The sequence below is a fragment of the Ursus arctos genome, unplaced genomic scaffold, assembly GCF_023065955.2.
Source record: "Ursus arctos isolate Adak ecotype North America unplaced genomic scaffold, UrsArc2.0 scaffold_17, whole genome shotgun sequence".
Taxonomy (NCBI): domain Eukaryota; kingdom Metazoa; phylum Chordata; class Mammalia; order Carnivora; family Ursidae; genus Ursus; species Ursus arctos.
This window is the reverse complement of record NW_026622841.1, coordinates 23,973,756-23,988,957: the sequence shown is the minus strand read 5'-3', so window position 1 is coordinate 23,988,957 and position 15,202 is coordinate 23,973,756. Positions and strand designations below refer to the sequence as shown.

Below are 15,202 nucleotides of genomic sequence, written 5' to 3'. Positions count from 1 at the left end.
CTACATGTGCCCAAGTCACTTCTGAAAGGGGACGTAAGCAATGGTCCAAGAATGGTTACCTCTGAAGAACCGGACTAGAAATCTGGAGGGAAGGGACTTTTCACTTTATGTCCTCTTGTACCGCCTGATTTTTTTTTTAACTATTACACATTATAATTTAAATTTAAAAAAATAGTTAAATAAATGCATTGTTCTCTGTGCCTGCTCTCCTTCAGGATCTGAATGTGCTTCCAGCTGCTGCTTTCAACTCTGTGTGAGAGCTGTCCCAGGACTAACACTTCATCTCGACTTCTCAGTCAAAACCCAAGCATAAATCTTTACTTACTAGACATTTCAATCTGATGTCTTGCAGTTATCATAAATTTAAAAACAGAATCTAAATTTGCCCCCCAAAGGAACAACCCTTCACGATTTCTATCAATCAGCACTCTTGACTCAAGTGATGTCACGTAAGCAAACACTTGCTCCTCAGACACCTTTCACACACTTGCTATAAGTGCTGGCTGTTATGATGGGTACTGAAGATGCGAAAATGAATAAAACCAAGTCCCTGCCATTAATGAACTCAAAGCCAAACAGGCCAATAAATGATTATAACATGGGGTAAGTATTACCAGAGAGTTCTCTATACACAAGCAGCTCTGGAAAGACAGACACATCTGAGGGAGAGGAAACAGTATGTGCAATGGTGCTGCTTCTCAGCCAATTTATTTCTATGTTCTATTATATGCCAAGAACTAGTCTAAGTTCTTTACAATCACCGACTTATTTAGTCCTTGTTAACAACTCTAAGAGGTGAACACAATTTTCTCATTTTATAGATGAGGAAACTAAGGCACAGACAGATTAAATAACTTGCCAACATCCCAGAGATAACAAGTGACAAAGCCAGGATTTGTACCCAAGCTCATGTGCCCATAAATCTAATCCACCCATTCCAATCCAGTCCCTGGTCTTTCCCTTTACCAGAGAGACTCTCCAAAGACATCAAGTCCTGTGGGGAGATGGAAAGTACAGCAATGCAGTCAATAATATTTTAAGAACTTTGTATGGCAGGGCGCCTGGGTGGCTCAGTCAGTGAAGCGTCTGCCTCTGGCTCAGGTCATGATCCCAGGGTCCTGGGATCGAGCCCCACGTCAAGCTCCCTGCTTAGCGGGGAGTCTGCCTCTCCTTCTCCCTCTGCCCCTCCCCCTGTCGCGCTTGCTCTCTCTCAAATAAATCAATAAAATCTAAAAAAAAAAAAAAAAAAACCAACAACTTTATATGGCCACAGATGACTACACTTAGCATGGTAAGAATTTCGTAACATATATAATTGTCAAATTACTATACACCTGAAAGTCATGTATTGTATGTTCTCTACTCCTCGATAAGAAATTTTAAAAAGTCCCGTGGGTTCTTCGACAGCATCCACAATTCTACATATCATCTTCTAAATCCACCTCTTCCTTTATATTCCCGCTGCCTCCGTGCGAGGCCAGGCTCCTGCGATCCCATACGACCCAGCGCACCAGTATCCGGAGTTCTCTGCCTCCCACCTCTTCGCCTGCATTCACTCTGCACACTCCACTCCTGCATTAATGCTTCACAGGACATTCCGTCCAACACTGCGACTCAGACCAAAGGTTCTGGTGCGAGCCAGACCCCTAAGTAAGTCCGTGCAGAGTGAGGATGAATCTCCTTTCATGATGTAAAAACACCACTGTGTAACGGAAAAACGGTACTTAAGACTCCTAAGATTTTCTGAGGATGAAGCAGGACGAGGCAGCACGCAAAGCACTCAGGAGGGGACCGGGCAGAGCATGCCTAGCCAAGTGAAAGGTCGGTTATAATAGACAGTTAATGCCAGCAAAATTACCACTTCCATCACTTCACTCACGAGCCCAAAAATATTCAATGATTCCTTATCACCTGAAAAAGAGAGTACAGTACTGACATTCAAGACGCTCCAGTCTGAAAGCTCACTTTCCAACTATTTCCAACTACCCTCCAAACCAGTGGTTCCCAAACTTGAACATACGTAAGAACACCTGAGAAGCACGTGGTTGAAAATGCAAATGCCTGGGGGCGCCTGGGCGGCTCGGCCAGTTGAGCCTCTGACTCCTGATTTCAGATCAGGTCATAATCTCAGGGTCATGGGATCAAGCCCCGTGTCAGGCTCTGAGCTCAGCAAGGAGTTGGCTTGAGAGTCTCCCTCTCCCTCTGCCTTTCCCCACCCCCATGCTCGCACACGCTCTCTCTTAAATAAATAAATCTTAAAAAAAAAAAAAAAAGCAAATGCCTGGGCCCCAAAGATTCAGAATGTTGGGCTGGGGCCCAGGCATCTGCATTTTCTAAAAAGCATTCATACTGATTTGGATACAAGTAGTCTGTAACCTCAGTTTGCAAGTGTCCTAACAGGAGAGACAAGCAGTCTTCTCAACATCTAGCAGGCTCCTCCCCACCTCTGTTCCTGCCATTCACGCCTGCCTCCCACTACCACATCTGATCCGCAGCCCTTTCCGCCCTACTCACTAAGCACAGAGAGAGCTCTTTCCTCTGTAATCCTAAAGCACTCTATCTTCACCACTCATCTGGACTTCAGCGATCCTCGCAGTAATACCTGGTTTGCTGTCTGACTCTCATACTGCTATTTAACTTTTCACGTCAGTTATTTCCCCAAGTCAATTTTACCATCATGGACATAAGCCATACCTTCAACAGGAAATGATATGCTCAATATTTTATATTTAATTTAGGAAATATTTGATATATACATAAAATTAAATCTCTTTTATGTGTACTGACTTGCTGTCTCCTGATTCAATGTGCTTTAAATGGAAAATAAACATTGGTGGATCAGATCCATAACCAATTCTGTTCTAACACCCTCAAAATATGCAAATGACACCCTAGTGTACGTTGTCCCAACTTAGGTTGAGAAACCATTAATCATAACCTAAATTCCAGAACTGCCTGCTTCCTGAGAAAGGAAAAAACAAAACAAAACAAAACAAAAAAACACATGCCCCTCATTTGTACTTGAGACTTTAAGGCAAAACCTCAGTTCAAACAGGAGACTAGAGAATTAGTGGGCAACGGTCACTAGCCAAAGGACATATTAAACGCACAGGTGCCATTAGTCCTCCAAGTAATGGAACATTCTCCGAAAGGTTACTATGTTCCAAGGGCTATATTAAGTATCCTGGGGTATTCCACTCCAGCACAATGGGAGTAATGAGAATAAAAAGATTAAGCTTACGAAGATGAGAAGAGGCGTGGAAGATGGAACGGTGACAGGGGTAGTAACTGAACCGCAGAGCTGAGGAAGCCCCGATGTAAGTGCCCGCTAAAGGGCACCCGAACAAGAAGCAAGCCAATCCAACCCGCAGAACCCCAGGAAGGCCAAAGAGCCGGAGAAAAGCATCATGAAGACAGGAGCAAGGTGCAGCGCTAAATAAAGTAAGTGGGTCCCCGCCAACCCCATGCCCCATGGGAGACCACGTGTGTGCTCTCTGAAGAAATGTGACTGGAGACACTCTGGACTCCAAAGCCCAGGTTGGGAGGGTAAAGAGGAGAGGGATGAAAACAGGAGGATGAAGTTCAAGTGTGCTTGCTACAGGCACGCAGCGGGCTTCCCTGCCTCCAAGGCAGGGGACTGGACGAGTCTTCTCAAGAGAAGCTGAAGGGGCACCCAGGAAAAAGTTAACAGACATTTGGGATCCCCCCCATTTCAAAAGCTGGCCTGCCACCCCCAGCAAGGCCCACCACTCAACAAAATCCACTCACACGAATAGCTTCCAGTCTTAAGTACAAGGGAACAAGGGAACAATCAAAAATGATTAGACTTGTGAGCAAAACCTCCAACACAAAATACAGAAACCAAAATAAACCAAAGAAAGGAATTCTCAGGAATTCTCACAAATTCCAAAGAGGATTCTCAGAAAAAATTAAAAACTAAGACAGCCTCAGAGAGGTAAAACAGTAACGATAATAAATGCACACATTTAGTCAGCAGCTACTCGTCCCCAGGCACTATCCAATCCTTGACACGGATTAACTCATCTATACCTGAGGTCGTATCTCCATTTTCTCATTGTGTAGATCATCGGTTAGCAAATTACAACCTAAGGGGCCAAATCTAGCCGGCTGCCCAAAGAATGATTTTTACATTTTTAAACGATTGGGGAAAAAAAAAATGTTGTGACATGTGGAAATCACATGAAATTAAAATGTCAGTGTCCATAATTAAAGTTTTAGTGGAACACAGCTATGCTCAATTGTTCCCATATTGCCCGTAGCTGCTTTTATGATACAACGGCACAGACGAGTCGTTCCTACAGAGACCAGATGTGATGTTCTCATCCTTTTAAGCTGCTGCTCGCCACACTACAAATCTCAATGACGCAGAGAGAAGGCAGCATTTCAAGTGTCTTGCACATTGCGACACTTATTACCAGTGGATATCTGTCATGTGGAAACAAGAAAGAAGTAGACTTTGATGTCACGCTTTTAGCAGAGGGTAGGTCATTTTTTAAAAATCTGATGAAAGGTCAAAGTGTCGCGTCTGTTATGTAACAGCATCGTACTTGTACCAGAATACCATACAGGAGGATACTACCAACCAAGCACTCATCGCAACAGACGGACGGGCCCGACCATGGAGCACTCCCAGTTCACGAGAGCAATGGACAGGAGAGCTAGCAAATCTCAAACACGACGTTTCATCACAGCACAGTGTCTTCCCAATGACAAAGAATAAAAACTAGGCCGCAACCAAAGTAAGGTTCCAAAGGGCTCATGTGTTAACCAAACAAGAAAAGTCATGGACCAGTCAAGAGTTAAACTAAATCATGTTTGATTAGAGCAGTCAAAGAAATGTGTCCAGAAAAAAGAAACATCTTTCAGACCTGTCTTTCAGTGAAAACAGCTGTTCAGAGAACAGTCTGTATGGAACCATTACAGCTATGAATATTTTCCCAAAAAGTGGAGAAAAATACTAATTCAGTTCAACCTGAAGTGGAATCTGCTAAGATGTATAATAACCGATGATGGTAAAAATACGTGTGAAGCAGAAGAAACTTAGATGGACAAATTTACAAACCCTGTGAAAATGCAAGGTGTTTAAGACCTACTTGTTACTCACTGCATGATCAGTGAGCAGGGAGGCGGCATAAGATATCTGAATCCACCACCTGTTATTGAACCAGTTACAACAGTTAGCTTCATTACTTTCATGAACTTAACCATCATCATTTCCATGACAATTCTGTCAGAAACAGCAGCTGAATATCCTGATCTATCCCACCACACGATACCATGGCTTAGCCAGGGTATAGTTTTATGGAAATTTTTCGAGCTCAGAGAACAAAATTTGTCTGAAGAACCTCCCTCGGCCACTATTATTGAACACTGAATGGCTTTGAAAATACGTTTTTGCTGCAGATTCGCTAATATTTCTCAATGAATTCAATCTAAAATTAGAAGGCCAATAGCGTTTCCATGCAAAACCTACACTGAGACAGTCATTTCGAGGACAACTGACACTGAATCACAAGTGATGTCGAGCTGCTTTACACACTTCGCATGCTGTAAAAACTTAAGATGAGATGCGAGATCTCCAATGCCACACAAATATGTAATAGACATATTTTCCAAAATAAAACTACAGTTCCAGCACTTTTCAGACCTCGATACAAGTTCCACATTTCAAAAACCATTTAACTGTAAAACATGAAGCTTCTACCTAACCCTCAGTTGGAAGTGATTAGTGGGCAATACGATGATTTGCTAAAAGGTAATTATCAGAAAAGAATCTAGCACAATTCTATAGATGCCTTCCAGGAAATAAACATGCTCCACTAAAAACATGTTCATGGACTGATCAGTATTTGGAGGTACCATGTAAAAAGATACTTTCAAAGATGAAATACAAAAATCTCATTACAAGCCAATGTTAAATATGAACATTTGTGATGAATTTTGATGACTGAGGTTTAAAGTTAGTATACCCTATTAGGTAAAATGTTATCCCCTCTCCTCCAAAAAGAGATTTCATTCTTCATTTAGCAAACCTTATTACAAAAAAACCTATTCTCAACCATTATTCATATCGTATTTTGAATTTCATTAGTAAAAAACTCGTGGAAATTTTTTCTCTCCCATTACATAAGTACCTGTATAATATTTTTCGTTTTGCCTCCTGGACCACAAAGCTAAAATACTTGCACAAATATCTGCCAACTTTTGGCTTAGACAGAATAAACTGAGGCAAAGAAAGATTAAGGGACTTGCTCCAGACTATAGAGTCAGAAAGTGGCACACCAGGTTTCAGACGTAGGCAGGCTGGGTGCGGAAACCACTATACCACATTGCTTCCCTGAACCAAGAACAAGATGTCATAAAAAAGGAAATAGTCAAAGGACAGGAAAAGATACTTGAAAAGTTGTTTAAAAAACTGGACAGAGAGAAGATAAGGTCAAAGAAACTCCCATAATAAAGAACAAGAGACAAACAGATGGAAAACAGGAAACGGAAGCTTAGAAGACCCACTTAGATAGAAGGTCGTAATATATTAGTAACAGGAGCTCCAAAAAGCAAGCACAAACCAAACAGAGGGGTGTTAACTCAAGACACTATTGAGCTAAGTGTGAAGTATCTGAGATTTTTATCCTACGTTCACACTAACAAAGACAGGAAGCCTCTGGGACTGGGACCAAACAATTCAGTGCTCACAGCAACAGCAGTAGCCACAGCAACATCTTGCATCAGTTTCCTGGGCCCCAAGCCCCACAGGCCTTTCAAAGTGTTTGGTAAAAATTAGTAATATGTTCATGAAAAAAATAGGCAGATGGGGGTGGGGAGCTGGGAAACCAGGTAAATTACTCAGCTCAGCAGTGAGCAGTATTTATGTACTCCTAGCAACACGGAGCACTAAGTTAGCCAAGAATTATGTATCTCTACTGGAAGGGCTGGAAGAGAGGGGAGGAAGAGGAAGAGCACCTCGACTACCATAACAAGGAGTCAATAGGTGTCATCCACGATTGATAAATCCAAAAATAGCCATTTAGCCATATTACTTACAAACACAGTTAAGGGTAGTTGTCTCTGGGAACCAGACTACAAAGGATAGGGAAGGCAGGGTATGGCTCGTTTTTTATAATATATCTTCTAATACTACTTATCCTTTCTAAAACACAAGCATTACTTTAAGGGGAAAATTAACTCTTAAATAAATTAGAGAGAATGTGCTTTACTGAAATTCACTACCACAATCACTGATTCATATAAACAACTCAATGTGCAAATACCAAAGAATAGTGCAGGACTGAAAACACAAACTAACATCACCCAAGCTCCATCCCATTACAGTTACGCAAGCACAAGGGATCTGTCATGACTTCCTGAGCAGCCACTATGTGGCCAGCACGACGTAAGTGCCAAGACTGCAAATGTGAAGAATGGAATTTACAGTTGAGTAAGAGATACAGCTAAATCAACATGAAATTATGATATAGCAACTATTCAAGACTCTGAAAGCTTCCCAGATGTCATACCTTTTAAAAGCTAAGACCTGAAGGATAAGAAGGATTGGCCTACTTGGGTGTGGGGTTCAGAAAATTGTCCAAGCAAAAAGAATACCATATATAAAGGCCTAGACTGAAGACAAAAACAGGCAAGGGCCCATTCAAGGAACTGAAAGAAGTTCGACATGGCTGGAGTAGGGAGGGAATCAGAGTGGAAGCAAAAAAAGGCCAGAGAGCAAGCTGATGCTTGATGCTTTACAATAGGAAGACTTCCTCATGGGCTTCTACTTTGTCCACTGCAACCATAAGATCACACACTACCCTGAGGCTTGTAGATCAGTGAACTCTTCTGCTATACGCTGATGATATTCAAAATATCTATGACCAGTCCAGAACGTTCGTGAGGGTGCCAGACCATTTATCTAACTGCATGCCATGCCTCACCATCTGGGACCCAGAAATCAAGGACCACACCCCATGGATGACAGAGTAAGAAACTGGGTCCCCAATGACAGTAGAGCCACCATGCCAGCCGTGAATTGTCTACCTCTGGACTTTCACACCAGAAACAAACATGTTTAAGCTATTATTCAATCAAGTCTCTGTTACCCAGAGCCAAACCTAATCTTAACTGATGCAGGAGGCTTTAAAAGTGTTCTACAGTGGGGCGCCTGGGTGGCTCAGTCGGTTAAGGTCTGACTCTTGGTTTCAGCGCAGGTCATGATCTCAGGGTCATGAGACAGAGCCCCTGAGTTGGGCTCCGCACTCAGCAGGGAGTCTGCTTAAGATTCTCTTCTACCCCTCCCTCTGCTCCCGTGCGTGCACGTTTTCACTCTCTAAAATAAATGAATAAATCTTACAAAAAAAAAAAAAAAAAAGTCTTCTAAGGTGAAGGGTTGCAAGAGATATCCTGAAGGAATTGTTAAGATTCAGTGACTGAATCAATCTAAAAAAGAAATTATCAGTCATATGACATACAAAATGTATATTGTTTAATTCTCCCAATGTCCTTATTGGAGAATTAACAGCCACTTTTAGTATCTGCATTTTTTTAAGATTTATTTTAGAGTGTGGTGTGAGCCAGCTGGGGGAGGGACAGACGGGAAGGAAGAGGGAAAGAATCCCAAGCAGACTCCACACTGAGCCCTGAGCCCAACATGGGGCTCGATCTGACGACCCTGAGATCATGACCTGAGCTGAAACCAAGAGCTGGACACTTAACTAACCGAGCCACCCAGGCATCCTTGCACGGTTTGTAAGTTGAGATATAACTGACACGTAGTATTATGTTAGTTTCTGGTGTACAACATAATGTTCCATACGTGTATATTGCAAAATGATCACAATTAAGTCTAGTTAACATCCATCACCATACGTTACTACAATTTTTTATGATGAAAACTTAAAAGATCTGCTGTTAGCAACTTTCAAATATACAGTAATTATTAACTATAGTCGCCATGCTGCACATTATACCCCCATGACTTATAACTAGAAGTTTACACCATTTGACCACCTTTACCCATTTTGTCCACACACCCGGCCCCACCCCAACCCCACAACCCTGGCCTGGTGTCTGCATATTTAAAGAATATGATAAAAATTAGAGAAGATCAAAAAGTACCAACCAAACTTGCTTAAAGGAATGAAAAAAGAACAAAACATTTTAGTAAATAAGACTATTTGTAAAGTTGTTCTCAACCTTACCAGGTTAGGTTATTTTGACTAGAAGTAAAGTTAACAGATGGATAACTTACACACTGTTTACGTGTAGTTTTTAAGAAGGTCAGAGTATTCACGAAGAACCTTCCAAGGGGAAACAAGGTGAAAGGTGGGAGCAGAGAGTGAACAATTGCCCTTACACATAACTGAGAAGTGGTACGCTGAAACACACCACCATCAGAGCCAGGACCTTCACACCCGGACACTGTCAAGAGCTTGAGAGCTAAGGTGAAATGTGGAACCCCCTCAGGAAGCAGGATACCAGACTAGAGGGCTTTCTGAAGTCCCCTCTACCTCCACCACTCAGTCTTCTCTCAGTCCTGGGCAAGGAAGAATAGCCATAGCCATCTGGCCCCTCACCTGTTCAGGCTCACAGCCCTTTTCAACCAACCAGGTCACAGAAAGAAAAGTTGAGAAGGGGCCTCAAGCCCAAGTCTGTCAGGAGCTCATTCTTCCTGCACATTTTCTCACTGTTAAGAGTCTTCCTGGGGGTGTCTGAGTGGCTCAGTCAGTTAAGCATCCGCCTCTTGATTTTGGCTCAGGTTGTGATCTCAAGGTCCTGAGACTGAGCCCCGCATCAGGCTCTGCACTGCGCTTGGAGCCTGCTTGAGATTCTCTCTCCCTGTCCCACTGCCCCTTCCCACAACTCCCTCTGTGCAAAAAAAAAAAAAAAAAAAAAAAAAGTCTTCCTGTTCAACTGGGGGTGCCTCAATCACCCACTGGGACAGAGAGACTTCTCACTGGGAGTGCAGGAACCATCACTGCCCCAGACTGTCCTATGATTTCAACTAGCCGCTGAGCATTGCATACACTCTGATTACAAGTATACAATACTTAAAAAACATGAATATAAAGAGACCAAAACTAAATACAGAAAGACTTACATGTTGTCACATTGCTTTTATGCTTAATCACTTTTAAAGGTCTCATTTTACCAAAAGCTACACTGCAAGCACACAGGTACTTCCCATATGTTTATTATAGTCACAGAAAGGAAAATGAGTGGTCCTCTCTTATCACTAACCATTCCCATTACCTGAAAGATGACACACTGAATTTGTAGCAGCAAAGGAAGTCACCTCACCTAGTAAATCTCAGCAAAATGTCCCAAAACACACTATGGTAGGCAGAATAATAGTCCCCAAAGAGATTCACATCCTCATCTATGGAATCTGTGATTGTTATCTTACCTGGCAGAGGGGACTATGCAGCTATAATTAAGTTAAGGACCTTGAGATGGGGGAAATTCTCCTGAATTATCCAGGTAGGCCTGATCTAATCACATGGGTCCTTAACCTTTCCCAGCTGTGATCAGAGACCTACTACAGCATGGACGACGAGATGCAATATTGCTGGCTATGCAGATGGAGCACGAGGACTGCACGCCAAGGAATAGGGGTGGCCTCTAGAAGCTGGAAGAGCCAAGGAACAGATTCTCCCCTAGAAACCTCCAGAAAAGAACACAGCTTTGCTGACACACTGATTTTAGCCCAGTAAGACCATTTTGGACTTCAAAATACAGAACTTTAAAATAATTTGTGTTAAGACATTAAATTTGTGGTAACTTGTTACAGTAGGCATAGAAAACTAATACACATGGGGCGCCTGGGTGGCTCAGTCGGTCAAGCATCAGACTCTTGCTTTCGGCTCAGGTCATGGTTTCAGGGTCTTGGGATTAAGGCCCACTTGGGGCTCTGCACTCAGCGCCAAGTCTGTTTGTCCCTCTCCCGCCCCCTCTGTCACTTCCTCCCCCCACTTTGTGCTCACTCTAAAATAAATAAAATCTTAGAAAAAAAAAGGTAACTAATATACAGTGAACAACTTCTAACAATGTGAAAGTATCTACAAAAGTGTAATCAAATTGCCCAAATATTTAGAGCAATGAGACATAAGTTATTTCTGCATGTATATTTCACTTTTCTAAAATGTGCACGTGTTGTACTTCACTTCTATTTTTCTCCTGCTCTCATGAAAACTCTACCAATTAAAATGCCAAAGTGACAATTCTTTGAACTTTTTGTAGAAGGATGAACCATATCAACCAAGAAAATGAAAGAGGGTAACAGAAGCAACTGGAAAAAATCAGGAAACAACTATACCATGTTTTTTAGAAAGTCAAACATCAAAGTGTTTGCACTGTGTAATTCCCTTGTATCGAATGGATGCTACATTTTAAAAAATAAGTCCTTCTAAATATTGACATTAAGAGCTTACTATTAATTTTTTTTAGATGTGATAATGGTAATGTGGGCATATTAAAAAGAGTGACTCAACCTTCTACAGATTTACACTCAAATATTTACAAATGAAATGGTATGCCTATGATCTGCTTTAAAATAGCTGGGAGTGGGGACAGGAACGGATAAGGGAGTAGATGAAAATAAATTAGCATGAGTTACTAATTGTTGAAGCTGGGTAACGGGTACATGGGGGGATATTAAATTATTTCAATGTTTAAACTTTTCTGTATTTAAAAGTTACAAAAACAAAGTCCTTGGACGCTATCATAATACAAACTCAATATATTTAACAGTTGAATCTCTTTCCTGTGACATTGCCCCCTCAATTCTCTGCCACGCAAGCCACCTGCAATTTATAGTTTAATCAATTATTCTTTAATCCCCAACTCATTTTACCCTATTATCCTTAATTAAGGATAATTTCAGCAAGTCACTTAATCTATAAGAGCCTGGTTCTTCAACTCCAGTATGGAAATATTTATACTTGGCCACTCCGAGTTGCCAAGAGAATTATCTAAGATAAAAATTACAAAGCAGAATAATCATTCTAGAAATCTATATATTCACAAATTTCATGCTCAGCAGCAACCATTCCCCTATTCCTATAGATCTCTTCCCTACCACCTCCAGTTCTTTCTTGCGCTACCCACCCATAAAACCAAAGGCCTGGGTTCCTCCGTAAGACCACACTCCCCTCCACGGCCTCCATCCTCCATGTTTTCACAGCAGCTTCTCTCTACACACCCCTCCCTCCAACCTCCTCTCTCCCCTTTCAGAGGTCCCACTCCATCTACACCCCTACTCCGTCCATTCTGTGTACCCCACTGCCGGCCCTATCACAATCACCCCATTACTCCTCTACCCCAGTTCAGTACTTTCTGCTATCAGCTTTATCACCCCACTACTGCCACCAGCTCTCCAACACCTGGGCTAACTTCCCACCCTTTCGGTTAAAACACAATTGCTAGTGGCCAGGAAGTGGGAAAGGGGGAAATAAAGAGTGTTAATGTGTCCAAGTTTCTTTTTAGAGTGAAAAAAATGTTCTGGAATTAGATAGTTGCACAACCCTGTGAATATACTTAAAAAAAACAACAACACTGAGTTATACTTTAATTGTACCTTTAAAGGGTGAATTTTATGGTATGTGAACTACTTCTCCATAACAATGTATACGTACAAACAAAACAAAACACTATTGCTCACCCTACCCATTACACGCCCATTTTTCAGACCAACATCGCCCCATCTCCCGAAGCATCTATCTACCCGCTCTTTGGTAACCCCCCAACTCTTAACACTAGACTCGGACAGAGGTCCCTCTCACTCCTAACACACTCCCTCATCCTCTAAGTGCCACTGTGCCCTGGAAGGGGGCGGGGGGAAGATGCGGGCAGCTCTCGGGACCCAGGCACAGCCCCTCCAGGGTGGCCCAGGCCCCCAGTGGCAGGAAAGGACCCTCTCCCCCGTCCCGGCGGAGCAGTCCCGCCGACAGGAGGGTGAGGGTGTCCGCAAACCCGCTCGGACGAGGGGCTGGGGGCCCCGCCGGGCTTCCAGGGCCGGGGGCGGCGCCACAGCCCACCTGTCTCAGCCGGAGGGCAGATCCGCTTCCACCTCCACGGACACACGAGCGGGTGGCACAGGGGGATCGGAAGAAGCCGCCGTCGCCGCCGCAGCCAGGGTGGCGCACGCCGGCTCAGGCCTCCATGTTTCCACGTCTCTGCGGCTCCGGCTCCAGCTCCGGCTCCGGCTCGGCTCCGGCTCGGCTCCCGCCCCGGCCGCGTCCGTGCGGAGGCCGGGAGGCGGGGAGAGAAGAGGGAAGCGGCCGAGAACGCGGCTGGGGACCGAACGGCCGGGCGCGCTCCGGACGACGGTCACGTGGCGCGCGGCGCGCAGACTTCTGGGAAATGTAGTCCTTCAAACGTTAGGCGTTTCTCCACCCTCCTAGCGCGTCCAGGGCAACGGCAAAGCCACGTGGCAAATTCGAGAAGCGGCTAAACCCTCTTACCGATCGATCGCTGGATGGCTCACCCCACACCAGTGGTTCTGGTGGCTTAGCTTTGTTAAGGCCTCTGTTTATTCCAACTGAATAACCATCCCAAAGTCAAGCAGTTCCTTGCGGAGTTCTGAAGACTTGGAAATAGGAAAATAATTTATCTTTTGGCGTGTTTTTATTTTTTATCTTTATCTTTATTCTTTTCAAACCCTTGTGTCGAGAGCTGACTTTCTGAAAGTAATTTTTAATGGAGGCAGGTAGTAGGTCTATAACTAACCGCACTGTTTATAGAAAGGGCAGGTCTCATAGGAAAGAGTATCAATATAGTGCAGTGCCCAAAGAATGGAACTTGAAGTCAAATGAGCTGAATGAAGTTACCAGACCGACATATGTCCTTGAGCTTTTCCCATCAGTTTCCTCTTCTTAAATATATACAAGGTGATGCTAATTCTTCTCACACAGGGCTATTGCCAAATCAGTAACGATAATTAACAAGTCCCATTATGGGTTTCCTATGTGCTATGCACTGTTTCTCCAAATAACACTGAGATAGGTATCACTATTACTTCCGTTTTACAGTCAGTGTGTCAAATGTACTCTGAGAATTACCATACAGATCTTCGATATACTTTTGTAGCATCTGTTGCCAATAAATTCCTGAGCTTGCAGGATTATTTCAGGAAAACATTCTAAAATACAAGGTACCTGGGAGCCTAGCCAAAAAGAGGAGGGCACTACTATGTAGCCATTGTAAAGAATACTAGGGATACACGCTCATGATCTATCCAGCGGGGAGCAGTATGTATAATATCCAATCTTCATAAATGAACTATGTTTATGTTTATTATATATGTGTATACACACACGGGGGGGAAAAGGCTAAAAGAATGTTAACAATTATAAACTTTGGGGAATGAGATCCTGTGTGATTAAATTCAGTTTTTCCCAGGGCACCTGGGTGGCTCGGCTCAGATCATGATCCCAGGGACCTGGAATCGAACCCGGTGTCACGCTCCTTGCTTGGTGGGAAGCCTACTTCTCCCTCTCACAATTCCCGTGCTTGTGTTGCCTCTCTGCTGTCTCTCTGTGTCAAATAAATAAATAAAATCTTATAAATAAATAAAATAAATTCAGTTTTTGCCTGTTTCCTATTTTTCCTGCGATGAATATGAGTTACATGTATAGTTTTATAATTTTTATTTTAAAATTTCAGCAAAAAGAGAGGCCCCAAAGCCAAACTCAAAGTACTTCATATTTTTGCCTGTACCAAAAATCACACCCTCTATCTACCCCAGAATGATCTAGAAATAAATGTGAGCCTCTCTTCAGAACTAACTTTATAGACCGAGAAACAACTCATTCTACTTTGAGGCAAACCTGTTATTAAAATTTAATGTCCCCCTTTTTTAATATTTTTGGGATAACTTGACGTAAAAAGGGTCTTACCAGCGTTCCTCGGTAAATGTCCTAACGCTGCTAGGCAATCATCATAAATCAGAGTGTTAGGTTAGGAATGGTTTTCCCAATATATGAAGCCTGACTTCACATACCTTTTATTGTACATGTAATGTGCTAAGTATTATCTTTGGTCACCATCTCTCAAGACTGCCAGAACCACTATCATGATAACTGTGACTGCCTTGATTACAACAGTGTCTAGTTGCTGCAGAAATACTAGCAGAAAGTCGTGAAAACCCTCCACTAAATGCAGCTGGGTGTCCTGATTGGATCCTAGAACCAAA

The 15,202-nt window shown here is 42.9% G+C and overlaps 1 protein-coding gene across 3 annotated transcripts in view; it reads right to left on the bottom strand.

Annotated features, from left to right (window-relative positions):
- The window catches only part of DYM (dymeclin), a 334,659-nt gene extending 321,301 nt beyond the window's left edge, over positions 1–13,358 (bottom strand). The window contains exon 1 of one of the 3 annotated variants that reach the window (XM_048218645.2): positions 13,047–13,358. The gene's annotated coding sequence lies outside the window, so the exon portion shown is untranslated. The remainder of the gene's footprint in view (positions 1–13,046) is intronic. The other 2 variants (XM_057313102.1, XM_048218650.2) reach the window with 2 other exon arrangements.
- Between the last annotated feature and the right edge of the window lie 1,844 nt (positions 13,359–15,202).